At 38.1% G+C, this 25961-nt stretch overlaps 1 long non-coding RNA gene across 2 annotated transcripts in view; it reads left to right on the top strand.

The window, feature by feature from the left end:
* The window catches only part of LOC149918401 (uncharacterized), a 293570-nt gene that overhangs the window by 124384 nt on the left and 143225 nt on the right, over positions 1 to 25961 (top strand). For both annotated transcript variants that reach the window (XR_016464997.1, XR_016464998.1), the window contains exons 4-5: positions 4965 to 5080; positions 8193 to 8296. This is a non-coding gene — a long non-coding RNA (uncharacterized LOC149918401). The remainder of the gene's footprint in view (positions 1 to 4964; positions 5081 to 8192; positions 8297 to 25961) is intronic.

The following is a 25961-nucleotide window of genomic DNA, read 5'->3' as shown; positions in this document are numbered from 1 at the left end:
TCTTTTTTCTCCAGTGCCCTTCCTCAAACCAACCAATCAATTAGACTTAATTCAGTAATCCTTGCAAGTTTTTTTTTTAAAAAGCATTATCTAAATCCTGCTGAGTTTTCTGAAGTGGCCAGATGAGGAAATGATGACAACTGTTTTCCATGTTTAAATAGTGATGAGCACCTGAAATAATAGCAGTGTAAGAAGATGATTACTTACGAGAGTTGGCTTTATGTGCCTCAAGCCCCCAGAATTTTGCACCTGCACTGTACAGTTCCTCTTGTCTTTCAGCATGGCAGTTCTGTGCTGTTAACTCACTCATCATTTCTTGCCTGTTTTAACACAAGTCTTGAATCAGTGCCCAAAGTAATAGAATCTTGCTTTGAAAGTCAAAGACGTTGTGACCCAGTTCTTTTGGTCCCTGCATCACATTCATTCAGAAATTCCTGTAGCTTTAGTTGAATAAGGAAAGTGTAGTGAATTCAGGAATTGTTTCAATTAATAATAGAAGATGAAAAGATAAAAAAAGATGTTCTGAACAACTGTGCTGTATATGAAATGAATATTAAAAATGTAATATTTGCATATTTGTTATCAATCTACAGTGCTCAGATATTTTACTACTATTCAAAAATCACAATACAAAAAAGGTAAAGTTTAAGATTTAAAATTTTGACATTTAAGATTGTTAGCAGTCTCACAGCACAACTGTGAACCAGGAATAATTGGAAGTGTGTGTGGTTAAGAGGGAAGGACAGATTTTCACACATTATGACCACACATTATATAGGTTGTAAGATAGACACAGCCACTTTTTGTATATCAATGTGTTGGGAGTAAAGATTGCATTTCCTCTGAGTCCAATAAGAAGGGAACTGTAGCTGTGCTCAGCTATTAGCTACACTCTCAGTTGCCTATCAGTGCTCAATTCTTTCCCCTGTTGTATGAACCCTTAATTTTTTCACTAAGTGGAAAAAATGCTAAACTTCTACATTTCTACTTCTGGGGAAGTTTTCCAGCAGCATCAACAATCTCAGTGCCCTTTCTCTGTTAACATTTTTTCATGAGAGAGAGTGTATCAAAATGAAATCAGTGTTAGAAGTAAAGAAACATAATCAATTTAAATAATTACTATTTCACTATTAATATTTTTTCCTAAATGGAACACATTTTTCATTTTCATATATGCAGGTGGTCAGAGATAAGATGTCTTCAAACAGCTCTCCAGGCTTTCTTCGTTGTTGCAGTACCCTGAGTTTTCTTTTCTTTTTTCACTGATTTGTAGTTGCTACTTATGCAGGTGTGAAACTAACTCATTTTTTCCTCCCTTCCAAGGAAGTTCTGCTCATTTTCTATTTTGAATTTTCACATACATGGTCCCTGATTTGTTGAGTCCTTTCAAATCTCCTATTAATCTTTGTTAGTATTGGCTAACTCGCATAATTTAGCTCACAGATTTCACGCATGCTCTTACCTCACTTTTCTCCATCATATGTATTGTTAATAGTTTGTTGCACACACGTTCTATATCTTCCCAGAATAAAAACTGCTAACTAATTTCTAAATCATAGAAGACATTCCTTTAATCTTTTACTTCAATTACCTCTTGAGATTTATTAGAATTTTCTTTTTCTTTAGATGTACTGTTTCAGCAAATGTCTTTTCTATTTATTTATTTAGTTAGTTATTCATACTTGACCCAATTCTAATGTATTGACACTTCATAAATTTACATCTTGGAATTTATTTTCGATCACTTTTGTTCTAGATCTTGGATTTTTGTGTCTGAACTGAACTATTCTCAAACCCAGGGTTACTGTTAGCACCTTTTAGTTCATATTGTATAGAAAAATATGTATTGACAAAATTACTAGTGTAAGCTAACCATTGCCCAGTAAGTATTAATGCATTATTAATAGACCAATACTCTTCAATATGCTGCTTATAATCATAGCATGTTACAATGCGAGTGCATATCACCAATATTCTTCTTATTTTCCTTGAATAGGTTCTTTTTTTCACCATGCTAATATATATAGATTTAAATCTTTTCAACTATCAAAATATCCTTTAACCACATTTTTCTCAATGTCTTGAGAAATTGTGGTGAGTTTTTCTATGTCTTGTAAGTCATTTAGGATCGTTTGAATTGGAGCTGAGTGTAAGGACACTTTGAGAGCTTCAAACCCTGCAGCTGAAACTTCTCGCTAAACTTTTGGTCACACGATGTTGGATGCCTCTGAATTTCTGCTTTAAATGATTACATTTTTCCAACATTTCCTGTTGTGACATTGAAATCTTTGAAGAATTTTCCGTATTGCTAAATTGTGGGTCATCCGCTGTTGCTGTCCTGTGATATATCTGCAAGGGGCAAAGCTCTGGAAGCCTAGCAAATCTCTCCAGTCCCTGATTCTTGCGGTCTCCAACAGTAAATGATCTTGCCTAAGGCAGCAGGCCTTTTGTGAGCAGAACTCTGTTTGGAATTTTTCCCAGACTATGGTTGTAAGGTTTGCAGTGTTTTTCAGCTTCCACAAGAAAATGTGAGACCTTTTTCTTTCCATTAGCGTGATTGCTGGAAAAGGCTTATTTACAGTAAAATAAGGATCTTGCATTCTTGAGAGGAATACTTCTAATCAACTATTGGTGTTGATGGCCTCTTGTTTTCATGTATGATCTTATGCTTAGTCTTTATGGCTTCATCTAAACAGTAGACCTAAAGGCAAGATTTGTGTCTCATACAGCATTCTAACCCCATATCTTTCCCAGGTGTGGCATACAACAGCTTTCTTCTAGCACCCCTGGTAGACATGCTGATTTTCATGATAAGGAATCTGAGGGATGTAACCCGAAAGAAATTCCCATTGAAGGGTCCTGCCAACCTGTGTTCTGGATGACATGATCAAGACCATGATTGTGCCATGTAGTATGCCCACCACTAGAATTAAATGTCACAGAATTACAGTATGCTGTTATTAGGATTCCTTCATTGATGTATGAGTGTGAAGTTGCTGTAGTGCATATAAAGTTACTGCCTAAGATCAAAAATGAAACCTATAGTATAAAATTATGAAATAATTAGATTTTATTATTTCATTACATTTTACCACAAGTATAATCTATTACAACTATTATGTATCTCTACTGAATTTAATGCTGACAAATTTCTTTGTGTAGTCTGGATCTAATATTTAAAAAACATGTTTGCAGGAAGAAACTACTTTTCCACATCTCATAGTGGGATTTTTTGTCAGTTCATTTGAGTGTGACATGAAGTCTGACACACAACTGATAAACCATAGAACTTCTCAAAAAAGATTGCAGGATTCTACCTTAAAAAACTGATACATGTGAATATGATTTTTCAATAATCTCAACACATGCAACGAATATGCCTTGAATTACTTATTCTTGCTGCTTAGAATCAGACACCAGGAAGCAATAATTAAGATGGAGATATAAGAAGAGCTGACCTGGGAGTCTATTCAGCTGTTGATATTTTCTGAAGGGATACTCTCCCTCTCAAAAGTAAGCATTTCATAGTCTTTGCTTGTTTTGAGTTACCTCAACAGAGCTACTTGTTGCTGGCAAAATATTCATGCAAATAAAAATGTGCTATACAATCTGGCTAGTCTGTATGGAGCCCTGGCAAAACAGCATCAGTTCCTCACTTTGCTGTCAACTTTTCACAGTTTCTGTAGGCAAATTGCCTCTGCTTCCTCTGCGCAGTCTGTAAACATTGTAGAGAAGAAGCCATCTTTATCAACTTCTGTCTGCGGGACAAAGATCAGTCAAGCACAAATTTTAACTTTGTCCTCTGGAAAGTATTTTCAAAATGGTTTTATGGCATCTCTACAAACCTGAGTTGCCGTGCCAAGAGTCAAAAATAAAAAAAATGAATGTTGTGGTCTCGTTTTAGGCCTATTTCTGTCCAGACTTTGCTAACACAGGCCTGTAGTTGGAATGCAAGGGATTTCTGTGGTCAGGGTAGAACTGGAATGTTTCTGAGAGGTATGTACAAAATTATGAAAGCTGAAATGACTATTTTTCTCTTGGTCAAACTGAAAAACTTACTCAAACTACTTGTGAGACATTGTGGACATGCTTTTAGCTGGAGGAAAAAGGACAAGCCCTTTCTTTTTGATTAAGATAGTATTCACACCTCTTTCTTGCTGAAATTTTAGCGGGATATAGGAGTCCAGGGAGAGACTAAGATCTAAGATTCCAGACATGATCTGGAACATGGTGCACAAATCTGGAATAAAGACAGAGTTTGTGCCTTTCAGGTGACTGCAATCCTAGTGCATGAGCTTAAGTGTCAATAGCCAACAAAAGGGTGATGATGAAACTGTGTTTTTTAACAACAAAAGCAGTAATCATGGCAAGTGAAGCATTGCTTTACCCAATGGTATGACTTCCATTTTCCCTAGATTGTCAGTATCCTTCAAATGTGTCTCCAGAGCAGAGACTTAGTGTTCAGGGTGAACTAAGAGCAGAGACAGAGACAGAGGTGTGTGTTATTGGCCCACTGAAACTCTATGTGCACATCTGATCATCCCAAGGAAGTCTTCATCTATACCCTGATCTTGCTTTGCCAAGAAAGGTTTTTTTCTGGCTGTGTTCAGAGCTACTGTTGAACATTACTGTTGTTTGCTTTATTATTATTGGTTTTCATGTCATGTAAACAAGTATGAAATCTCATGTAGGTAAGAGTGTTTATTTTAGAGAGAATATGGCTCTGGAAATCTCAGAAGGAAAAATCAAAGTGTAGGTAAAAAGTAGTCTTCCATCTGATGTGAAATATTGCTGGACGTTTTGATATTAGGACTATGCTCAAAGCTTTCATAGGTTTAAGAAATCACAGCAACAAGGGAACTATTTTAAGAACGCAAAATTATACATGTGGTGCGTGTAAGATGGCTCTGATGGGATCAATCTTCATATCTTCTTTCACTTGGGCTTTTTCTTTTTGTTTGCAGAGAGCAACAGGATGAGATGACAGCTTTTCTCATGGCCCTGTTAATAGTTTTTGCTAACAAGGAAAGGGGAAGGGAATAATTCTTTGCAATAATATTGACTTCTTCTGTGATCTTGGGTAAGTCACTGGGCTATTGTGTACTCAGCTTCCTCAAGAAGAGAACAATACTATTTCTGTGCCTTGCACAGGTGTTAGGACTGTTGGTGCGAATAAAGGATATTTTGTTTGTCGTGAGTTGAAGCAGTACAGAATGCTTTTAGTTCTCTTCAAAAAAAAAAAGAAAAAGAAAAAGAAAAGGGGGGGAGGGGGGAGGGGGGAAAGAATATTTCCAATGAACCAATGCAGTACTTGTTATTCCCAGCACATACTGAGTTGTCCCATTTCACGTTGTAAGTTATCTGATTTGTTTCTTTATTCATTTTAGGCCAATTTTAAAATGAAAGTTGCCCATCTGGGAAGAAGTGTTTTCTTTAGAAAATGTTGAAGCAAATGTCTTTTGCTTTTCAGATAGTGAAACTCCTGGCATTTCTGAAATATCTTTATTTGGGGGGAGGGAGGGGGAGAAAGTGCTGTTTCATATCACAGAATCAGAGAATCAGAGAACTGTTTGAGTTGGAAGGGACCTTTAAATGTCACCTAGTCCAACTCCCCTGTCACGAACAGGGACACTACAGCTACATCAGGCTGCTCTGAGCCCCATTCAGCCTGAACTGTCTCCAGGGATGGGGCATCCACCACCTCTCTGGGCAAACTGTGCCAGTGTCTCACTGCTCTTACTGTGAAAAACTTCTTCCTTACATCCAGCCTAAATCTCCACTCTTAGTTTGAATTCATTTCACTTTGTCCACCCTCTCATATTTTTTCATCAGAACCGGTGTGTGTGTTTATAACAGCAAAATTCTTTGAAAGATAATAGTGTTTGTCCAACTTATTAAAGTTCACAAAAGTACTTCAAAGCACTTTTGCAACCTTTGGACTTCAGTCTGATTTATAGGTATTTGTGTTGTTGTGTCTTCTCTCCTGGGGCTTCCCAAGAAATTATAGGAGTGACCATATATCTGTGTTGCATGCCAGGGCTGAAACTTCTTTCTAGAATTCAGGGCATGTCATTATCCTGGTGTGTATGTACAGCACCTCAAAGGCAGCTCTTTCCTGCACCATTTGGCTCAGGCCTTGCAGACTGCGTGTTCTGTCCTTTTGTGTGGATCACTGCCTGCCACAGCCCCATCTCCACCCTCATCACCAGCTTTCCCAAAAGCCTGAAGAAGCTTTCATTACAAGCTATGGATAAGTTGCAGTCAGCTATTTGAACAAAAATATCTATCTTCTTGATCGAGGTGGGAATGCTAATAAAGGCTGGTGGTTTTCCTGATAAGAGTTACTTAATGCTTGCATTATTTTCTGAATGCTATGGAATAGCTTTTCTAAATTCAAAATGAAAATTTTTATGGGGAAATAAGCATGCTTACTCCATCAGATCTTTGAGAAAGCCAAAAATGAAAGCCTTGTTCAGAGATTCATCACCTGTGTTACTCTCTTTCATCCTGAAAAGGGACTGAAGAAATATTTTTATATTAGTCAGCTACCTGCTGAAACTTGTTTCAACAGGACAAAAAGCAAACTGCCCTTTTGGCGAGCAATTCTGTGATTGCACAGTTAATGCTAAACTACAGTTTGTACACACACGCACACAAATGCCAGACTGCTTAAACCATAATTATTAATGTGACAAAGCAAGGCAAGAGCAGCATCCAAAGAATTCATGTTTGAAGTAACAGATAATCCTGTAATTGCTACTTCTTGCTAAAACTCTGAGTATGTGAGAGGGAGCTTTCGGTTAAAAATGGCACATGCACATCAAAGATACTTTCCTTGTGTTTTATACAGGAGTTTTCTTTCAAGTGAAGAAACACCCACACAGAAATGGGAAAAAAAATGGTTCTTTTGTGCTCTAAAGTCAGTTAGTTTCTGCTCAAAAGTAAATGCTGGTTTTTGGCAGCCCACAGATGGAAATATGTTTAACGTCGGGAAGGTGAATTGCCACTACAACAGGGACTGGAAGCGGATGTCAGCACGAGGGAATTATTGTGAGGTTTTTTTTGCTAGAGGATTTTGTTCTACACTTTGCCAAAAGCTTAGAGCAACGTTTGTTTCTTTCAGTTGCTGATCTTCATAAAAGCATCATGCAAAGAAAATCAGCCTTAGTGTGGATATGTGCATATTGCAGGTTTCAGCATTCAGACTGGAATAGTGACTCCCACATTCACAGAGCCTGCTAGCAAAACAGTCTGCTCAGCTTTCCCAGGAGTCATTTCACAGTTTTGGGTTTAGTCAGAGAGGCAGATGTCAAGAAACTGCTATGAAGATTTTTCTCCCACTGTGATTTAGCCAGGACTTGAATGTTACCTGTACTACAAATATCTCAGAGATCAAGCCACCACATTTCAATCAAAGTCTATCTACTAACACATGTAGTAAAGCAAAAAATAACATATCTGTACGTTTTTGAGTTCTACTGTTTGATTCTTTATTTCTTCAAAATTTCACAAAATGTATGTAAATGCTCTCTGTCTATAAATTTCCACTGGACATTTCCTTAAGTGGCCCTGGGAGCTGGTGAAGGTGTGGTGAAAGCCTGATTCAGAACTTTTAAGCACGTTTCATTGCTGTTTCTGCTAGAGAGTCATTTCTGAATCCCCGAGCAAGGTCTGACAGAACTGTGGCCATGACCTCCCTTCTTGAAGTTGATGTGAAATGTAAATCTTTTGTATACCAATATGTCTGTTTCTTCTACAGCTCACCTCCTTTGTTCTTGCAACAAGATCATCAGGGTGTGGACAGTCTCTTGTTTTCTGTGTATGAACACACAACTGAGTTAATGTGCCTGTCTTCTGTTGGGGTATAGATGGCAGTAAATTACAAGTTTGAATCTCAAGGTTAGGGCCCATTTCATGTTCAAAGGTGAGTCACTAGTGTGCTTTTGCTGGACATGACTCACATCCCTTTGTGGCCTTGAAAGAGTTGTTTCCTTCTTGAACAGATGCTAAAAATGGTGGAGCTTGTATGGAACATTAAGGTGTGAGTTAAGAGTTTGTTCAGTTGTCTCTCTGCAGTTCTCTGCGACTGGCCAAAACATATTTCTAGACTATCCTTTTCATTAATCATTTCCAAAGAAGACAGAACAATGAGGTCCTCAGACCAGGATTGACTCCTTCTATGTCTCTTGTAGCATCACCACTTGAGTGGAAGCAGGAATGCTGGAGAAGCCAGAGCCAAACATGAGTCTCTTCTGGCAAATACAGGCCACAGTGAACTGTGAATCTTTGAAGGACGGTAAGGAACCAAATAAGCCTGGTTGACTGAGTATGTCTGATCTGGATATACAGACACTCTGGGAGGGAGTTTAAAAGTAGGTGGTATAACTTGCATAGCTCATCCTGTTAAAACCAAGAGTTTTATAATGGATTGATCAAGACGTGGAGCTCAGCCAGAGCTGGGGGCTATGGAACGGAATCCTACTAAACAGTGAATCACAAGACTAGTATTTTTTTAATGACAATTTTCTTGTGGTTATAAGCCTTGTTACCAGCAAGTGAGGCTCTTTCCAAACCAGTATATTCTTCAAGGCAGATTTCTGCAACTCTTTTCTTCCTAAGTTGTTCAATCTGTCACATGTGCCATCAGGGTGCAGACTTTTCCAAGGAAAGGTGTGTGCTGGAAAATTTTGAGTGTGACCCCCATGCTTCAAACACAATCCTGTTTACACAGATATCAGCGTGGAGGAAATACAGGGATTTAGAAACGAAACAGACAAATACTTATTTCACTGTAAAAAGTGACCTTGGAAATGTGCATATCAATTAACCAGCATCTGCCAAGAAGTTATTCTACAAACAGAAAACTAAAGAGCTTGCAGAAATGCATTTTTTTCTTTCTGAAAGAGATGGCTGGATGCCCACATGAATACTGTATCTCTACCAAAAATGTGTATTTCTTTAAATCTTTTATCAGATTTACCAAGATGAAATTAGTCATGAGTAAAAATGCTATTGAGAGCCATGGAGTATTGGGTATAAGAAACTCCACAGTTGCAAATGCTGGTTTAGTTCATTTCATATGAATGCAAGATTGCTGAGAAAGAGCAGAACACTTGTCCCTCTGAAATGTTTTTGTAACCCCTTCAGTACCCAGCTTTGATTGAGAGAGGGCTGCAGACATTCACTGCATGCCAAGTGGGAGGGAGAGATGAAGGCTTTGAAGGATCAGAACTCATCCGATAGCAGCAACTAGCCCAGAGCTTTAGGTGGCAATAGCACTGATTCTATATGGATTGAGCATATGTGCACTGAATATTTAGACGTGCCTATCTGTGTTGGTTTGGTTCTGTATGTCTTTTTATTGTTGCTTATTTGAGCTTTCTGATAAAGGTAAATTGCAGGAATTTGGCTCACCAAACCTCTCAGTCCTGGAATGATGACTGCCCTAAGAAGAGAAAGAAGTGAGTGGTGATCTTTCAATTGGCTTGTGTGTGTTATGGTCTGTTTTAAACAAAGCCAATGAATCCTAATGTCTGAACTGCAGTGATACTTACATGACTGAAAGGACCTAGTTTATGTACAGAGCTTACTTTTTTCAAACATTACACATTATCCTTAATCTGTTTCTCAGGAAAGAGAGGAGGAAATCTCCAGCATTTATTAAATTACTAAATAGGGTAACATTGTCTCCCTTCTGAGGGCTGCTAACTACTTATCCTTGTTTGCTGAGCACAAGTTGATGGCTTATGACCACAGGACACAATTTAATAGATTGTACTGTGTCAGTCACCACGGTAACTATACCAAGTAGAGCTTCCACCTTACTTTCTCACTGAGAGCTCTGCTTTAATTTCTTTTTATATGGAGGACCTGCAAAAGCTGGAAAACAGTTTGGATTCTGTTGGTTTTATTTGTATTTCTTATGCAATCACAGTATCCCTCAAAACAGCTGTTTATCGTCAACTGCAATACATTCACATTTTTCACCAAATGGAATTGCTTGTAAACTGGCTTGCACTTGTTGATAAATAACTGTATGTCACATTTGTCTGATCAGGTAAAGATTCAGCAAAAAAATTTTGTCTGAAGGGAAAAAACAAATCGCACTCTTGAATGAATCCAAGATTTGCTATAAATACACAGGTATCACTAATTTGGTGCAAATCACAGTATTTACATGTCTACATGCTTGGGAGCTTAGTGTAAAATAAGTTGAGATGGAACTATGAAGGTTGGTGAAAAATGGTTGAAGTGGGAATTTATCATAGGCATGACATTTTAGGTGGACCATTTTCATTATTTCAAATCAAACTGAACATCAAGTTGCAATTTGTAATGTCTTCCATTTGCACAACTTCTCTGCTAGACACACAAAATTGGGGTGTACATTGTGCTGACAGTAAACTGAGGCATAATGAGATGTTGGAAAGTTGTCTGCAGTCTTAAAAGAGGCTTTAAAGCAATAACTTTGGAGGGATAGAATACTGCTCCTTCTTTTTTTCCCATAGAGAGAGAGCAACCATAAGAACTCTAACTCCTATTCCTCAGCACAGAGCTGTCTCATTTCTAAGATGAGTAAATATTTTATAACCAGAGTGTAACACCAATAGTCTTACTTATGTTGGTTAGCATGTAATCTCAAGTACTGTCCATACTGTAAAGACATAGCCTACAGAACATGAGATAAGACTATCAGATTCTGGTCTGTAACATTTCCTAGCCTGTAATCCTCCTTTTGAGAAGTGCATGCTTGTACTTGAGATTTGTGTGTGAATGCAGAAAGTAAGTTACAAATTGCTTATAGATTCTGCTTTTGATCCATCAAAAAATGGCTGACCTTTAAGTCCTGAACTTGTATTACTGTTTTTCTGTTTTTGACCATACACCATTAGATCCGTAGGTAATTCCTAGATTCCTTGCAACACAGTCTGCATTTGCAAACTCTGTTCTGTTTTCTACATGGGACTCTGATGATACAAGAGTGTTTGCTGTGTGCTCTGCTGAAGCTGGCAGCAATATGGTAGCATTATAAACCAATGATCAGCAGAGAAAACCTTTATTTGCCTCATTCCCTCAAAAGAGGAAACCACAATAAAAGGCTAAAAACCTCCAGTTTCTTTACGATGCCAACATCTGCATCATTTTAGTAAGACATTGTTACAGCCAGAAAATATATCTTTGCTGTAAAAGAAGTGCAGTGTGATGAAGATTTCCTTGAAGACTTCTGAGCCATGAAAGTTAGAGCCATTGTGCAGGAATGGCTTGCTTACAGAATAAGTGGTGTGCTCTTGCAGAGATTAGTGCTATTTGACTTAATCTACCAAGCTCAGCAACTTCCTGACCTACAAAACCCACCTATCAAACTGCTACATTTTATTTTCTCCATATTTAATTTTTCAGGTGGAGCTTTTGGCTTTCAGATAAGCAAACACCGGCTCTTTGCTTTTATCTTGTTTTAGCATGTTAGTTTTCTGTCCATTGTCCTAGCTGCATGGTAAGAAAGACAGCAAGAATATGAAGAAGTCTGCAGGAAGAGCTTTACCTGACTTTCCTATATAGTATATAGTTAAATAAGGAGAGAGAGAGAAGAGAGAGAGAACAAGCAATCCAAAACATCTATGGCCTTTCATAGAATCATGGAATCATAGAATTGCTCAGGTTGGAAAAGACCTTCAAGATCATCAAGTCCAACCTCAACCTAACTATACAGCGCTAACTCTAACAACCTACTGCCATAATCATTCTAATGATTAGCACATAACCTGAGATTTAGCTCAGAAAACTAATACAAACTGCATGGAGACTTTTGATGGAAGGCAGTAATCGGTGTTAAGGAGTGGGAAGGCTTTTGTGAGCTTCTTGTGCTTCCCAAACTTGGATGTTTGGTTAGGATTAGTGAAAGCATTTGCGTTGAAGTTAGTTATGGTATAGTTACTGATGTTCTTGGACATGGAGTATACGCTTGATTTTGAGATCTTAAATTCAGTGTAAAGCTGGCAGCAAGAATCACTTTTCTAACTTAAATCACATTTTTAAACAAATTCTGTGCATGTAACTAGTTTAGAAATACATAATAAAACTAGGATGTAAGTGTGGACTGTGGTCCTATGAACAGAACTCAGTCTGTGCCTGCACTTTACATTTGGCAAAGATACTGCTTTTATTTCAAGATCTATGTTTCTACAGTGTTTGCTTCCTCACTGCTGTTTCAAATGGAATGGACATGTCTGAATATGTAATACCATAGAATGTTATTGCCAGAAAACTTGATAGCTAAATCCCTGGCCATTTTGTCTATTCATCTTCCAAGACAGGGTGATTTTTTTCCATTATAGAACTTCTGTGCCTTCTTGTGCTATAGAAAATGACCCACGTGCTAGCACAACTGTATCCAGGCTAGATCAACAAACTGGTTTAGGTACTAATAGCAGTTTGGTTATGTCAACACAGGCCACATGGTTGGAGAAGTGCGTATTTACCACTTCTCCAAACTATTTCCTCACCAGTACTGTCATAGAATCATTGAATCATTAAGATTGGAAAAAGACCTCTAAGATCATCTAGTCCAACTGTCCACCAGCCACCAATATTGTCCACTAAAGCATGTCCCTAAACACTACATCTACTCTTTCCATGGATGTCTCCAGGGATGGTGACTCCCACCACTTCTCTGGGCAGCTTGTTCCAATGCCAAACCAGGATCGCTCTACAACTACCACATTTGAAGTGATTTAGGTGCCTTGCCATTGCTTTGCAGCAGTCTTAACAGTAACCACAACTAAGCACTGTCCTTGAATCTATCTCTACCTGTTCCCCCTATTTCCACTTCCGTGTGTTTTAATATGAGGTCAAAATAAAAATCTTTCCAGAATAGGTGGCAAATAATTGTCTTCAACTTCTTCCCTCTTCCCTTTCCCCACTCAACCCACCTGGGCCTATGTTTATTGAACTCCATACATTGTCAAGACAGTATTTGTAAATGGAGTTTAACTGTAGGTGAGTGGTACAAATGTAATAATATTACACAACTCTTGTTTAATTTTGAAGGCTGCATCCTCAGCAGCAATGCTTATAATGGACGGTTCAAGCTGAATTATCCATTATTGCTCCCAAAGTTTACAATTAAACTATCGATCAAAGCTGGCAGAAAATTCTCAAGCAAGCTGGGTTTACACCAGTCTTGTTTGAGATGCAGACTGAGGGGGAGAGAACCAGAAGCAGCCTTCAGCTAATCCTCTTAGTGCTAACTGTCCTGGATGCAGCAGTGATTATGTATCGTGCTTATACGATTTTAATAGTGCAGGTCCTATGCAATTTGCGACCTCTATTTCCGCCCAGAAAGATTGGAGCTTAACAGGTTTGGATCCACAGGGAACCAGCTTCGGCTTTTAGGCTTCTTCAGACACTGCAGAATGCATCTTTTCTGGGGAATTCCACAATAAAATGACTGTTATTTATCATTACAAACCTCTTTATCATTTAGTCAATAAAAGGCCTCTCTCTCTCACTTTTTTTTTTCCATGGTGTGCTCAGAGTCAGAAATCTGTATTAGTCTCCCCTGGCCTGAAGGCAAGAGATGTCAAATGCTAAATCATGATCTGCCCTGGCTTTCTGGCTAAATTGTGTATGAAGGCCTGAGGCAAAAAGGTGCACATGCTCATTATTTGAAACAGAATGATTTTTTCCCCTTTCTTTTCTTTTTTTCTTTCTTTTTTTTTTTTTTTTTAAATACATATTGAGACATATATGGTAACACACATACAGTAAACCTCTGAAAAGTATCAAACCTGAAACAAACCAGCCAGAGCTAGTGTGTCAAATGTATATGCCTACAGATTGGGAAATAGAAAAAGGATTGTCAAGAAAAATCAGATGATCTTCCCCTTTTGAACTTTTTGATAGCAGTGGGGAAAAAGAGTGTTAGGAGATTGACAGCAATGTGACAGATGTGGTAAATAATGCATCTGGTGAATTCACCCCCGTTTCTTTTTTTTGAAGGGGGAGGAGTGGCTTGGTTTGAAACTGGTCAGAAAACCTGCATGGAAACATATATTAAAGCCTGTGATTGTTTTGCAAACTCTTTTGAGTGTATCTTCATCTACTTATTTGTTTGCAGTTTGTGATAGATCACCTTGCTGACAGGGCATTGTTACTTTCCCTTGGATTGCCTAAGATACTTTTGCAAACAGGTTTTAGGCCAGTCATCCCTTGGGCAAATTTTTCTGAGAACATATTTGCATAGAGATGTCAAGGTCTTTCACTTTGGTAAGTATTCTTGAGAGGGATGTATCATGCAAAAGTTATTTAAAGGGTCATGCTTGCCGGTGAAGCACATTTACATTTATTTATTTATTTATTTGGAGGCTGGAGAAATACTCAAGAATGTTGTTTTACAGCATTTGTTCAGCAGAAGGTGACAAGGAGCTTCTATAAAAGCATATTAAACTCCAGCATATTTACACACTGTGGACTATATGTTTAAAACCTGGAGAGCTACTTGGGAGAAGCTAGACAATGTATGTAATATTTTAAGTGCTCAATATTTTCTGCATTCAACCACAAAATATTCTAGTAGGTCTGCTCTGAAAATAACACCTCCTGTTTGTTTTATTATGTCGGCCCATAACATCAGAGACAGATGTTGGTGGCATGGCAGTAGAGCCTGAACGTTCCCACCAGTATCCCATTACATTTTGTTGCTGTGCAACAGATGGCAGCAGTGGGGTGGTCTGACAAAATGGCAGCTGATGTGGAAGGGCAGAAGAAGCAAAGGTGTATCACTGAGTTCCTCCATGCAGAAAAAATGGCACCCATTCACATTCATGAAAACTTGCTGAATGCTTATGGAGACCCAGCAGTGCAAGTGAGCGCAGTCAGGTGGTGGGTGGTGCATTTCAGCAGTGATGACAACAGTGTGAAAGACAAGCTATGAGTGTGGCATGCAGGCTCTTGTTCATTGCTGGCAAAAAAAAAAAATGCATAGCTCATGGCGATGACTGCGTTGACAAACAGTGCTTTGTAGCTGAGAATCTGTTCTATCAAATGGTGTTATTGTGCTCTTTGTACCTGTTGTAGTTTCCACGGAAATAAATAAGAGGCATTATTTTTGGAGTGACCTACGTACTTGTTAATGCTGATCATCTTCTCTCTTAATATAAGAAAGGAAAAGATCACAGATTGGAGAAGAAAAAGAGCTCATGTAACTGGGGCATTATGTTCAACTGGCTAAATTTTTGACATTCTAATTTGGATGAAGGTTTCTTAATGGTGGTATTTATCATCAGATCAATGTTAAATACAGGTTTTTGTTGTTGTTGTTTAAAATGTCAATGATTTATTGGAACTCTGCTAATGTATAATTTTTAGTTATGACTGAAATGATCTGCACTGTCAGTGATTTTTCCAAGTGTAGAATAATGCCCTTTGAGAATCCCTACACCCTGGTCTTTTCAGTCAGATAAAAAATGAAGCTGCTCTGTACACATCACTTGTTCTCTATTTCTCCCACAGAAAATGATGTCCTTTTGAAATTACTTGAGTTTTTCCCCCAGCTGTCACAATACAAGGGCTATGTGTTTCACAACCTAGCACAATCCCTACTTGTAGAGTTCAACTCAAAGTCTTTTCTAATTTAACCTACAATATGAGATTGATCAGACCAAAAGTGAGTAAATAAGTTTGTTTTCATGCTTTTCATATCAAAAACCAAACTAATAGGAAACAGAACTGCCACGCAAGTACTTTTCTGCAATTTCACTTTTCCCTTCACATGGTGGTAGAGCTTACTAGAAAAGCCAAGTCATTCTGCTTGCTTACTGTTAAACTGTCCTCAACAAAAAAGCTGACTTTACAGGAGTACAGCTTGATATATTGCAGCATTGTGGTTCCTTCATAAATGCTGAGGTTGGTGATGTACGCTAGTCTTGTTTGTCTGTGGATTTCTTCTTGTGTTCAGGTATGTGTGAATGACTAACCTTTCCCTAATAGATGTGTACAAGGACTGTCAAGCCTTGCTTTGCTCCGTATTTGCCTGCTTTCTTCTGATACATGCAAGCAAAACTTCTGACACGGCTGAAGGTAACAAACAATAGCTGTATGCTTTGGACATTCAAGGTACAGCATTTCTTCATTTCCCTGGACAGACTACTGTTTTTTGAGCCTGGAGACTATGTGGTGAGAGAGGAATCACATGTGCTATCTGTGGAGTATGGCACTTTTTTGGCAATGTTTTGGGCACCCCACAATTGGTGATGAATGTGGAGAATTAGAATCCCTTCCTTGGGCAGGTTCAGCATCAGCAGGTATGATGTGAACTTAGAGCTGTTCCTGCTTACAGCCATCTATATTTGGCAAAGTTTGACTTCTCTGCTGCCATTATGAGGGTAGGATACCACATATCTTTTTTCCATGCACACTTTGAGTTTTTCAGTACAGTTTTTCTTGAATACCAAGGAAAAACAGAAATTCAGACTAATATTTTTCTTGCTAAGTGTTATTGCAGAACTCTTGTGGATGTTTACTTTGCTTCTTTTCTGTGTGTGTGTTGTTTTTCTTTAAAGCTGAATCCAGTGGGATTGTATATTGTGTATTAAGTTTATTTGGTGCAATAGGTCCAAATTCTCCTTTCACTGTGGCTGTAACTCAAAATAACTCCACTGAAATCACTGCAGTTTCATTAACGTAAAACTGAGAATCAGAGCCATAAATTCTTTATTCGTTACACAAGAGTAGAAAGCACATGGGAAGGATGGACTTTTAATTGTTGCCTCCCTACCACTTAATCATAGCTTAACTTTCTTTAAAAGCATTTTAAAATCTAAAAACAGAGCAAAAGAAAACAGCAGTGTATTTTCAAGGTGAGATCGTTTATTGACAGCTTCTGTCATGCTGTGAAATGTTATGCCTAATAAGTAAATCATATAAACAAGAATAAGGTCTGTAATGGGAAGGCTAGCCAACCATCACGTAAGTGTAGCTTTAAGAAGTGCAAGTCACATTCATATATTACAAACTCCCTAACACGATTCTGAAATCATATATTTCATTTAAAATACAATTACAGTTTTTTTCTCCTTTTTTTTTTCTTGCCTCTGCTTAGCTAATATCACTGTCCTCCCAACTGAAGCTGCCTTCAAGAAAAGTAATACTTCAATGAAATAGACTGTTTTCATACATTTAATGATGTGTTTATTTTAATTTAGTTGTAAGTTCATGCTTCTTCAGGATTCATCTCAACCTTATCCCCCCAGCTATCCATGTAATTCAGGCTTCCTGTTTTAAGATCATTCCTAACTCAGAAAATTGTCATTATATTGGATATAAATATAAAGAGGGATTTAAAGATGTTCATGAGCTTAATATAGTTCTTATTCGAAAAGCCAGCTTCTCTGTTCTTCCCTTGTGGGATCTCTGAATAAAAATTTGTGTTAATGTCTTTATACAACACATAGCGATGGCCTGAGTCAAGCACAGTATGCCAGCTGTTTCTTTTTCTTCTTTTTTTTCTCATTGATTTTCTTTGCACATCTGCATAATGTATTTATTTTAACTTCTTATCTTATTATCACTACAGCATGGGCACATGAAAACGCAAGACACAAATCTAGTAAAGCACTGCACCCTGTTTTAACTCAGCAAAACTCCATGGATAAATAGAAAAAGTAGTTGGGTGGAAATGTTTTGATGTTGTGTTATTTAACTGCAGCATCTGTAAGATTTAAAACCAGACAGTAAGTTGCTCCGGGGGGCTCCTCGGGGCATGAATCAGGCACCAAATGTCCTCTGTCACTGTTGTGTAAGATGACGGCTGCATTTACATGGTTAATCACACTCTGGGCACATTTACCATCCACATTCTTGATGTGTAGGAGCATGTATTGGACTTGGATGAAAGCTGAGTTTCAGAGCCTGCTGTGCTCAGAGTCACTTTTCAACCAACTCTTCACTTTGCAGCATGGATGTAGCCTGAGGGTTTCAGCATGCTGAAGGCGCACAGCTGAGTGCCTGAGGACTGCTTACATCACCTAACACAAGCTCAGTGGTCAATCTGTGGTTAGCACTGAGTCACACTGAGCATTTAAAACCACTTGCTCTGGTGGGCTCCTGCTTGCTTTCACTAGTGACACATGCTGCAAAACTGAAACCTACAAAGGTTTTGCCTCAGAAGAGGAGAAGGCAGGGAGGTGAGGAGAAGGGGAGAAAAGGGTGCAAAACTTGTTTGGGTGTCAGGACAGGAGGCAGCAGGGAGGCAGATTTTAAAAGCTAATTCCACTGGCACTGTTGAAACCATCTCTGGCACAGGGTTGTTGGGGTTTTTTTTGTTTGTTTGTTTATTTTTCAGTGGAGGAACAACCTTTCACCTTCTGTCTTTTCCTTCCATAATCCTAGATTATGTGTTTTCTGGGTCTGGGCCTCTCTCTTTGCTTTATCTGTGAAGTAAGTACATCACTGACATGGCTGCTCTCCCCAATGTAGCCTGCCAGCTACTGCTGGATTATGAGTAGCAGAAAGAAGAATGGGCAGTTATCAAGACTGTGCTTATAGGGCCACTGGCAGTCCTGCCATTTGGGTGAAGGAATCGCAATTTCAAAATCAGATTTTTATTTTATTTATTTATGTGTAAGGAACCATTTCTTCTCACAATCCATAGGATTCAGTGGCCTAAATACCACAGTCCTAATTCTGGTAAAGCTCCAACAGACATCAAAGATGCTTTCTACTTGATTCAAGTCTGCAGGATTTTGCTTTTAAGTATAAACATGTCATATGTGCATGGCCTAATTCCCAGAAGTGCTGAGCAGACCCATAGAGTTGCCAAAAATGGGAGTGGAGAGAACTAGGCAGCCTGACATGTGGTAGTTAATGAAATTATTCATGTTGCATCCATAATTACATTTCTAACTGCATCATCATGATGTAAAGTGTTGATTAGTATCCTGGATGGTTCATGTAATTAAACAGAGCAGAGGGAATTAGCAGAGTTAACAGCAAAACCACGCTACTGTTTTTGGCATCTTTCTGTTCACATCTGTTTGATGCTTTGAGAGGTGACCATGATGTGAGAGCTTGTGAAGAGATAGTGTCCTCCTTCTTTCGCATGCTGCCATGATTTTATGCCTGCAAAATGAAATTGCCTGTGCTGTTACTGGTGTAGTGGGTGGCCAGGTCAACCCCCCACTTTCAAGCTACAGTTTGTCAGCATTGTATTCGTGTGAAAGCTCTCACCTGACTGATTCTTTTTGCTACAGTTATTAGTGAGTATTGATAAATGGTATCTTGTCCTTTGGCAAGATGCATTTTCAGTGTCATTCTATGATAAAGAGACAAGAGTGACGTAAGTCCCTGGCAGTTCAGTTGAGAAACAGACTTTCTGCTATGGAAAGTGAGTGGCAGCCTCTTTCTAGGCTGAAGAGATTTAGATTTAAGGGAAGGGATCTGGTTTTGGAGATGGTGTGGCACGTATGAACATGACAAGCTTATTAGTAGATCAGACCCTAGACCAACGACTTGGTAGCTTGTCCTCACTGATGACTAGTACCAGATAATTCAGAAGTGTAAGAAGTCTGATCCAACAGCTTGTGCTTTAAGAAACAGAGGAAAATACGTGATGCAATCTGAAGTCTCAGCTTTAACTTTTAATACTTTCCTGCCATATTATTTATTATCTCTTTTCAGCTGTGTCATAAAGCGTATGCTGTCTACAAGATGTTGATAGGGTTTTGGAGGGAGTTCAGAGAACTGTGGCAAACTAATCAAATGCCTAATCTGCATTTTATGAGAGCACTTAACAAATGCTTCACAAATATAATAACTGTCTTGTAATAATCCATACAGTTTTTGATAAAAACATCTGTTTATGGCACTTCATATATGCATGTGCTGTGTTCCTGGCTGTATTCTTCTGAACCACATCAATACATAAAGTGTTGACACTTTAGGTTCTACTTTTTACACTCATGAGTGTTTGAACTCATGTGGCTGTTTCAATTTTCTGGTGTTTTACTTCGTGGTAAATTTGCATTCCTTTTCTGGAATTTTCCTTCACACTCTCACTCATGAAATATCTGCTATGTAATATTTATAACACAACCACAGAGGCTTGTGTTAGTCTGTCAGCTTTATTGAGCTGACTTGACCCTCTCATTGCTAGATGTCAGTGTAAAAGTACACTTATTATTAAATGTTATTGCACCAACAAAGACAAAGGTAATAAATTAATATTTTAGAGTGAATTTTCTCTATCTTCACGGAAAGCTCTACTCCAAAATCTGTATACTCCACCTCAAAAAAAATACATATATATTAATCCATGTAATGGTACAGAATAAAATTTATTCTATACTTTTGAGAAACTATAGTTTAATTAAGATGATCTACTGAATGCTGGAAGGTAGCTTGCATGAAATTGATACAGTATACTATATAGTATAGCATGATTCAACTGTCATTAAGAGATTATTATTGCTTAGGGTAAATGTGATACACCAATTTCTTTGATTTCTTCCAGCATCATTATACTTTAAAAAAAATAAAATAAAAAAATCTGTTATTTTTGAGAGACCTTTCTACTGTTTAGCAGATTAATAATCTTTATCATTTGTGTCACTATCACTTCTGCATGCAACAGATAACAGTCGCACAGACTCCTGTAGTGATGCTGCACATTGTTGGTGACTGACAGTACAGCTCATCCACTTAATTTTTTTGGAGCCTGATTCAGAGGCATCTTACCTGAGAGCATTCTTATTTCTAAGTGTGTGTTTCCTGTTTAAAGTAGGATTTTTTTTAATACTGTACATCAGAATAATCCCTGCCACCTGCAGGGTATTATGATAGTTTTGACATTTTTTCCTTATTTGTTATTTGTGACTGAGACTTTTTCAAATTTAGCTAAGAGTGTTTCACAGAGGATGGTGTAGAGGTAAGAAAGAATATTACTGCCCCTCTTCTTTCTAATAGGTAAAACTGTAGGCCTGTGCTAGCCCAGCCTGTTGAAATTAATGGGAAGATTTCTCCAGAGCCTCCCTGGCCTTCAGAAGATTCTCACTCTTTGATTACATCAGTTTTCATTGGGAGTGAAGATAGCAAATCCTATGTAGGATCACAGTCCAACAGAGTGGACTGAGTGTCACTTCGGTCATGCTGGCTAGTAAAACAACAACTGGCTAGTAAAAGTACAACAAAAGCTGTCTCAAAATGGACATCAGGCAGCATTCTGAGTAATTAATTATTAGAAAACATTTAAAAGATTCTGGACTGATTCAGCTAACTTGTTGATTTGGTGTTTTATTTTCAACTTAGAATTATAGAAAGAAAAAATGGGAGGATAAAAAACAAAAAGTTTGTTTTATCATGTTATGATGACCCTCAGTAAAATTGCAGTGTCTACTTGTTATCGGGGCTCTGCTTCTTCTCTGTTGTACTATTTCTGGATATTCATATTTCCTCCAAATATGCTTTAATTTTTGTTTCTAGCATCTAGTCGCCATGCACTTATGAACATGTTGAATATCTGTGTGCTTTTAAAGTTCTTTTTCCTTCTAATTTGTCTATTTGTTCCTGTGCCTTCTGGAAGTATTTCTCTCCTCTTGTCCTAAATAAGTCCCTTTCTACCATGCAGTTGCCTCAAGTCTTGATTGCATATTGTTGCAGTCTCAGCTTTGGTTTAGCTTGCAGTTTTTTCTTCACTATGAGATTGTTTTACATGAGTAAAAGTTACTGGAATACATTACGGATTTCATTTCTAGCAAATTCTCAGATATCTTTCTCTTCTCTGATTTAAGTCATAAGATTAGTCAACATCTACTGTTTAAGACTTGTTATCCTGCATGGTTGCTATTCATGAGAAATTCTTACCGAGCTTTTTCTTACATCATGCCTGCAAATTAATTTTGTCCATGGGAAAGACTTCTTTTTCCTGAGTTTAGACTGCTTGAGATAAACGTTGTACCTGATAGTAACAAATGAAGAAAGAAAAAGGGAAAAAAAGATGGTCTTTATATTTTTTTTTCTTAGTGCTGGAAGTAAATGGAGCCCAATTTTAAATCTTACACCTTGTTCCATTCAGCCTGTAGTTTTGTGTGTACTGTTTTTGTCCACATACGTTCTAAATTTTTTTCTATGCCTAGGAAACTCTTAAGTGTGCCATTTCTGTCATTTGGCCAGTGTTCCACAGCCAAATCTGTGCTGGTTGCAAAGAGCTATACTTGCAAAGCTTTCTTCCTGACTACTATTGCAGAATTTGAATTTGGATTCCATAACTGAAGGAGTAATTCATGACTTTGCCGTTAGTGATATTTATAAGCAATGAATCCCAAATGCCATGTACTTCCCTAACTGTAATGCAGAAGGCACATGACTTGCCATTGAAAGGGTTCTGGTACTAAATCTATTCAGTTTCTGAATCGTCACGAACAACTTCATAAAGGTAAATGACACTCTATTTTCTGTATATATTGTGGTAAAGGAAGAACCAAAGTAATGTATAAAAGAACACCTTGGGAAAAATCACATTGATTTTTATCTAGCTTGCCCCTGTTTTTCATGTTTAATTTTAGCACTTTTTATAGTGGACTTATATTCTTCTTCCTTTTGTGTTTTCACTGGCTTAAATTTACTCATCTTTGGTTACATAAAAAACAGTTGTCACAACTTCTCTTTCTGGTTCTTGGACCTCTATGACGATACTCACTGTCGTTTCTATAAAGTGAAGAACAGAAAAAAGCAATTTTATTTTGATAGCAAGTAGAAAAAAGGTTTGTTTTTTTTTTCTCCTGTATTCTACTTCCAGGATGTTTTTTTCAGAAGTATATTATATGACAGAAGTAGTTTTGTCTGGCTGATTGTGATTTGTGATTCTCTTTTGAACTGAATTCACATTGGTGTTCATCAGTTCCCCTAGTGAGGGGCTGTGCCACTGATGCCAATAGGGCTTCACAAGTCTTCTGCAGCTGGGATGAGTGATTCCTTCTTTTTCTATAATCTCTTGCCTTTACCAATGTGTGCTGTGTGAATGAAAGAAAGAAGGGAAAAGAAAAATGTTTCTAGATGTCAACTAACAGGACAGGAAACAGAACATAAATCAGCCTCTAGTGCATCAAGATACTATGAATACAGATAAAAATGTACTGACAAAATGGTAATGTCTGTACCACTCTGTAGCTAAACAGAGAATCATAGAATGGCTCGGGGTGGAAGGGACCTTAAAGATCATCTGGTTCTAGTGACAGGGACATTTCCCATTAGACCAGGTTGCCCTAAACTCCATCCAACCTGACCTTGAACACCTTCAAGGATGAGGTATTCACAGTTTCCCTGGGCAACCTATTGCAGTTCCACACCACTTTCATAGAAAATATTTTTTTCCTAATGTCTAATCTAAATCTGCTGCCTTTTAGTTTCAAGTTATTCCTCCTATCACTATATCCCTGATACGGAGTCCTTTCCCCAGCTTTCCTGTAGGCCCCCTTCAGATACTGGCAAGCTGCAGTGAGGTCTTCCTGGAGCCTTCTCTTCTCCAGACTGAACAAGCTCAATTCCCTCAGCCTGTATTCACAGGAGAGGTTCTCCAGCCCTCTGATCATCTTCATGGCCCTCCTCTGGGTTCTCTCCTACAGAATCACAGAATTATAGAATGGCCTGGGTTGAAAAGGACCATGATGATCATCTAGTTTCAACTCCCCTGCTGTGTGCAGGGTCACCAACCACCAGACCAGGCTGCCCAGAGTCACATCCAGCCTGGCCATGTCCTTCTTGTTTTGGCCGTCAGGAGCTGAACACAGTACTGCAGATGGGGTCTCATGAGAAAAAGTAGTAAAATTTCTAAGACGTGCTAGAAATAAGCAATGTACAACATAATATTTTAAAAATAGGGTATGTAGAAAATGTTTATTCACTTTTCATCACAGCTTTCCTAAATTCTTTGTTCTGTTTTTCAGGAGTATATATATATGTCTAAGGCAAGTATAAGCTTCTTCTAGACCTCTAGTTTATCTGAAACGCTAGTGTGTTGGCACCGGTGTGTGGATGGGTATTTTTCAATTACCTTCCTCTCCCAGAGGGACTGCTTCTCTAACGAGCAACTCTCCATTTTCAAGTTCCATCTACAGAGACCTCCAAAAGTGTTCATGTAGTAGTGAGTGTGAGCAGGTGCCAAGGACCATGGTGTCATGGTTCTAGCTGAACTCGTGTTCAGTTCAGCAAGAACCATAAGATAAATAAAATGCATAAAATCAGTATGCTATCCAAGTATCTGATCCACCAGCACCTTAGGTGTATTTGGTTGTAGAGTTAAAGCATAGGTCTGTAATTAGAAGAAAGCCACTTTGGCATGAGATGTTTTGTAACTTAAATGTGTGCACTCAGGCTTTTTTGGATGTTACCAGGTTCCAGCTCTTCAGAGTTGTGTGATGTTACCCTGGAATATTACGCAAAAGCTGGGACTGACTAGCATGACTGCTCGCTCTATTGTTGGCATTGTTTTGCTGTTTATACAGAACACTAGGTCTCTGGATAATGAGGATGATGGAGAGATGATAGCTTGATTATCCCGCTGCTGTGCTTTTGCTGGGAACTGATGAATCCTTCACACTTTTTACTATCTCAGGCTAGTGTTGCGGGGAGGATAAGAAAAAGTCGTAAAGATGACATGTTTGCTGTCCTGCTCCCTGATGGGGCTCCAATGTATTACCTGGATCTAATTATCTCATCTCTAGTTGACAGAGAGGCTTCCATGGCACGCTTTCCATCACGGGGAGCCTCCGCCAAGCTTCCAGTGGGCTGTCTAATAGCTTGATATATTTTTGGACCTCCTGCTCATTGGATGAACAAGCTGAAGTAAATCATGTGTTGACCTCAAAGCATTTATAAACTGTAGAACATTATATTCTCATCAGAGCCATAGGGGCAGTAAACTATAGTTTCTCTGCTGTGAAACATGGTTTTGGTTATGCACTGTGTTACTAGGGTTGTACTTAAACAATAATATATCATTTGTGGCACATGTCGCCTTCTTTATTGAAAGGCAAAACAAAGAGTTGAGGACAAAAATCATTACTACTTTAGCAATTTTTCACAAAATGCTTTTGTTTTGTACTTGACACACAGATGGGACATTGTACTGCAGTGCAAATGATGTATAGCAGCATGACAAATTTCATTTCCCTTATAAAACAAGAATCAGGAAAGTGGATAAATTTGGGGAAATGATGTTAACTTTTTTTTTTTTTTTGTTAGTGTTAAAATAAATAGGGGAATAAATACAAAATAAAAGAAGAAAAGAGATGAACTCTGAAGGAAAAATTCCTCTGGGAAACTATTTGAGCCCTTTAATTGTCTTGGCAGATATTGATTAAAGTGCTTAAATGAAAATATTGAAAACAATAAACTCTCTTGTGTTGAGCTTTTGTATCACCTTGATAGTGATAATCCATGACCGAGGAAGAAATTAACACAAGGTGATACACAGAATCTGGACTGAGCAAAACAATAGAAGATCAATTCTGAGAATAGCAATGTGCATTTTCAGTGTTTTCTGTCACAGATCCTTCAGTGCTTCAACTGTGGTAAAGAAATACAAATGCTATTTCTCACCCTTCTTGTTTGAGTTTGACTGCATCGTTTTGGTATATTACTATCTGTTATGTCACACTATGAAACATGTCCTGTTCTTGGGTGATTCAGTGGAGATGATTTTGTTATAGCCTTGCCTTTTCCTTTTGTTGTGAATTTGAAGAAAAATTATCTGAAGTCTTTACTGTGTGTCCTACCACTGATTTTTACACAACATTTCACTAAATTTATTAATCTTCAACTAGAAAATAAGAATCAAGATACTGTAACATGAGAGAATCCTAACCCATATAGCAGGATCCCGTAGTGTGAAATGTTGCACATTTATGAAACAGCATAAATGAACCAGGAAATTTTAGTTGTTTTTTTCCCCAAAACTTTGTGTGAAAGTA

This window comes from Phasianus colchicus, chromosome 3 (assembly GCF_987193195.1).
Source record: "Phasianus colchicus chromosome 3, bPhaCol1.hap1.1, whole genome shotgun sequence".
In the NCBI taxonomy this organism is placed as follows: domain Eukaryota; kingdom Metazoa; phylum Chordata; class Aves; order Galliformes; family Phasianidae; genus Phasianus; species Phasianus colchicus.
Note: the sequence above shows the minus strand (reverse complement) of the source record. Positions and strands in the feature narration are given on the sequence as shown.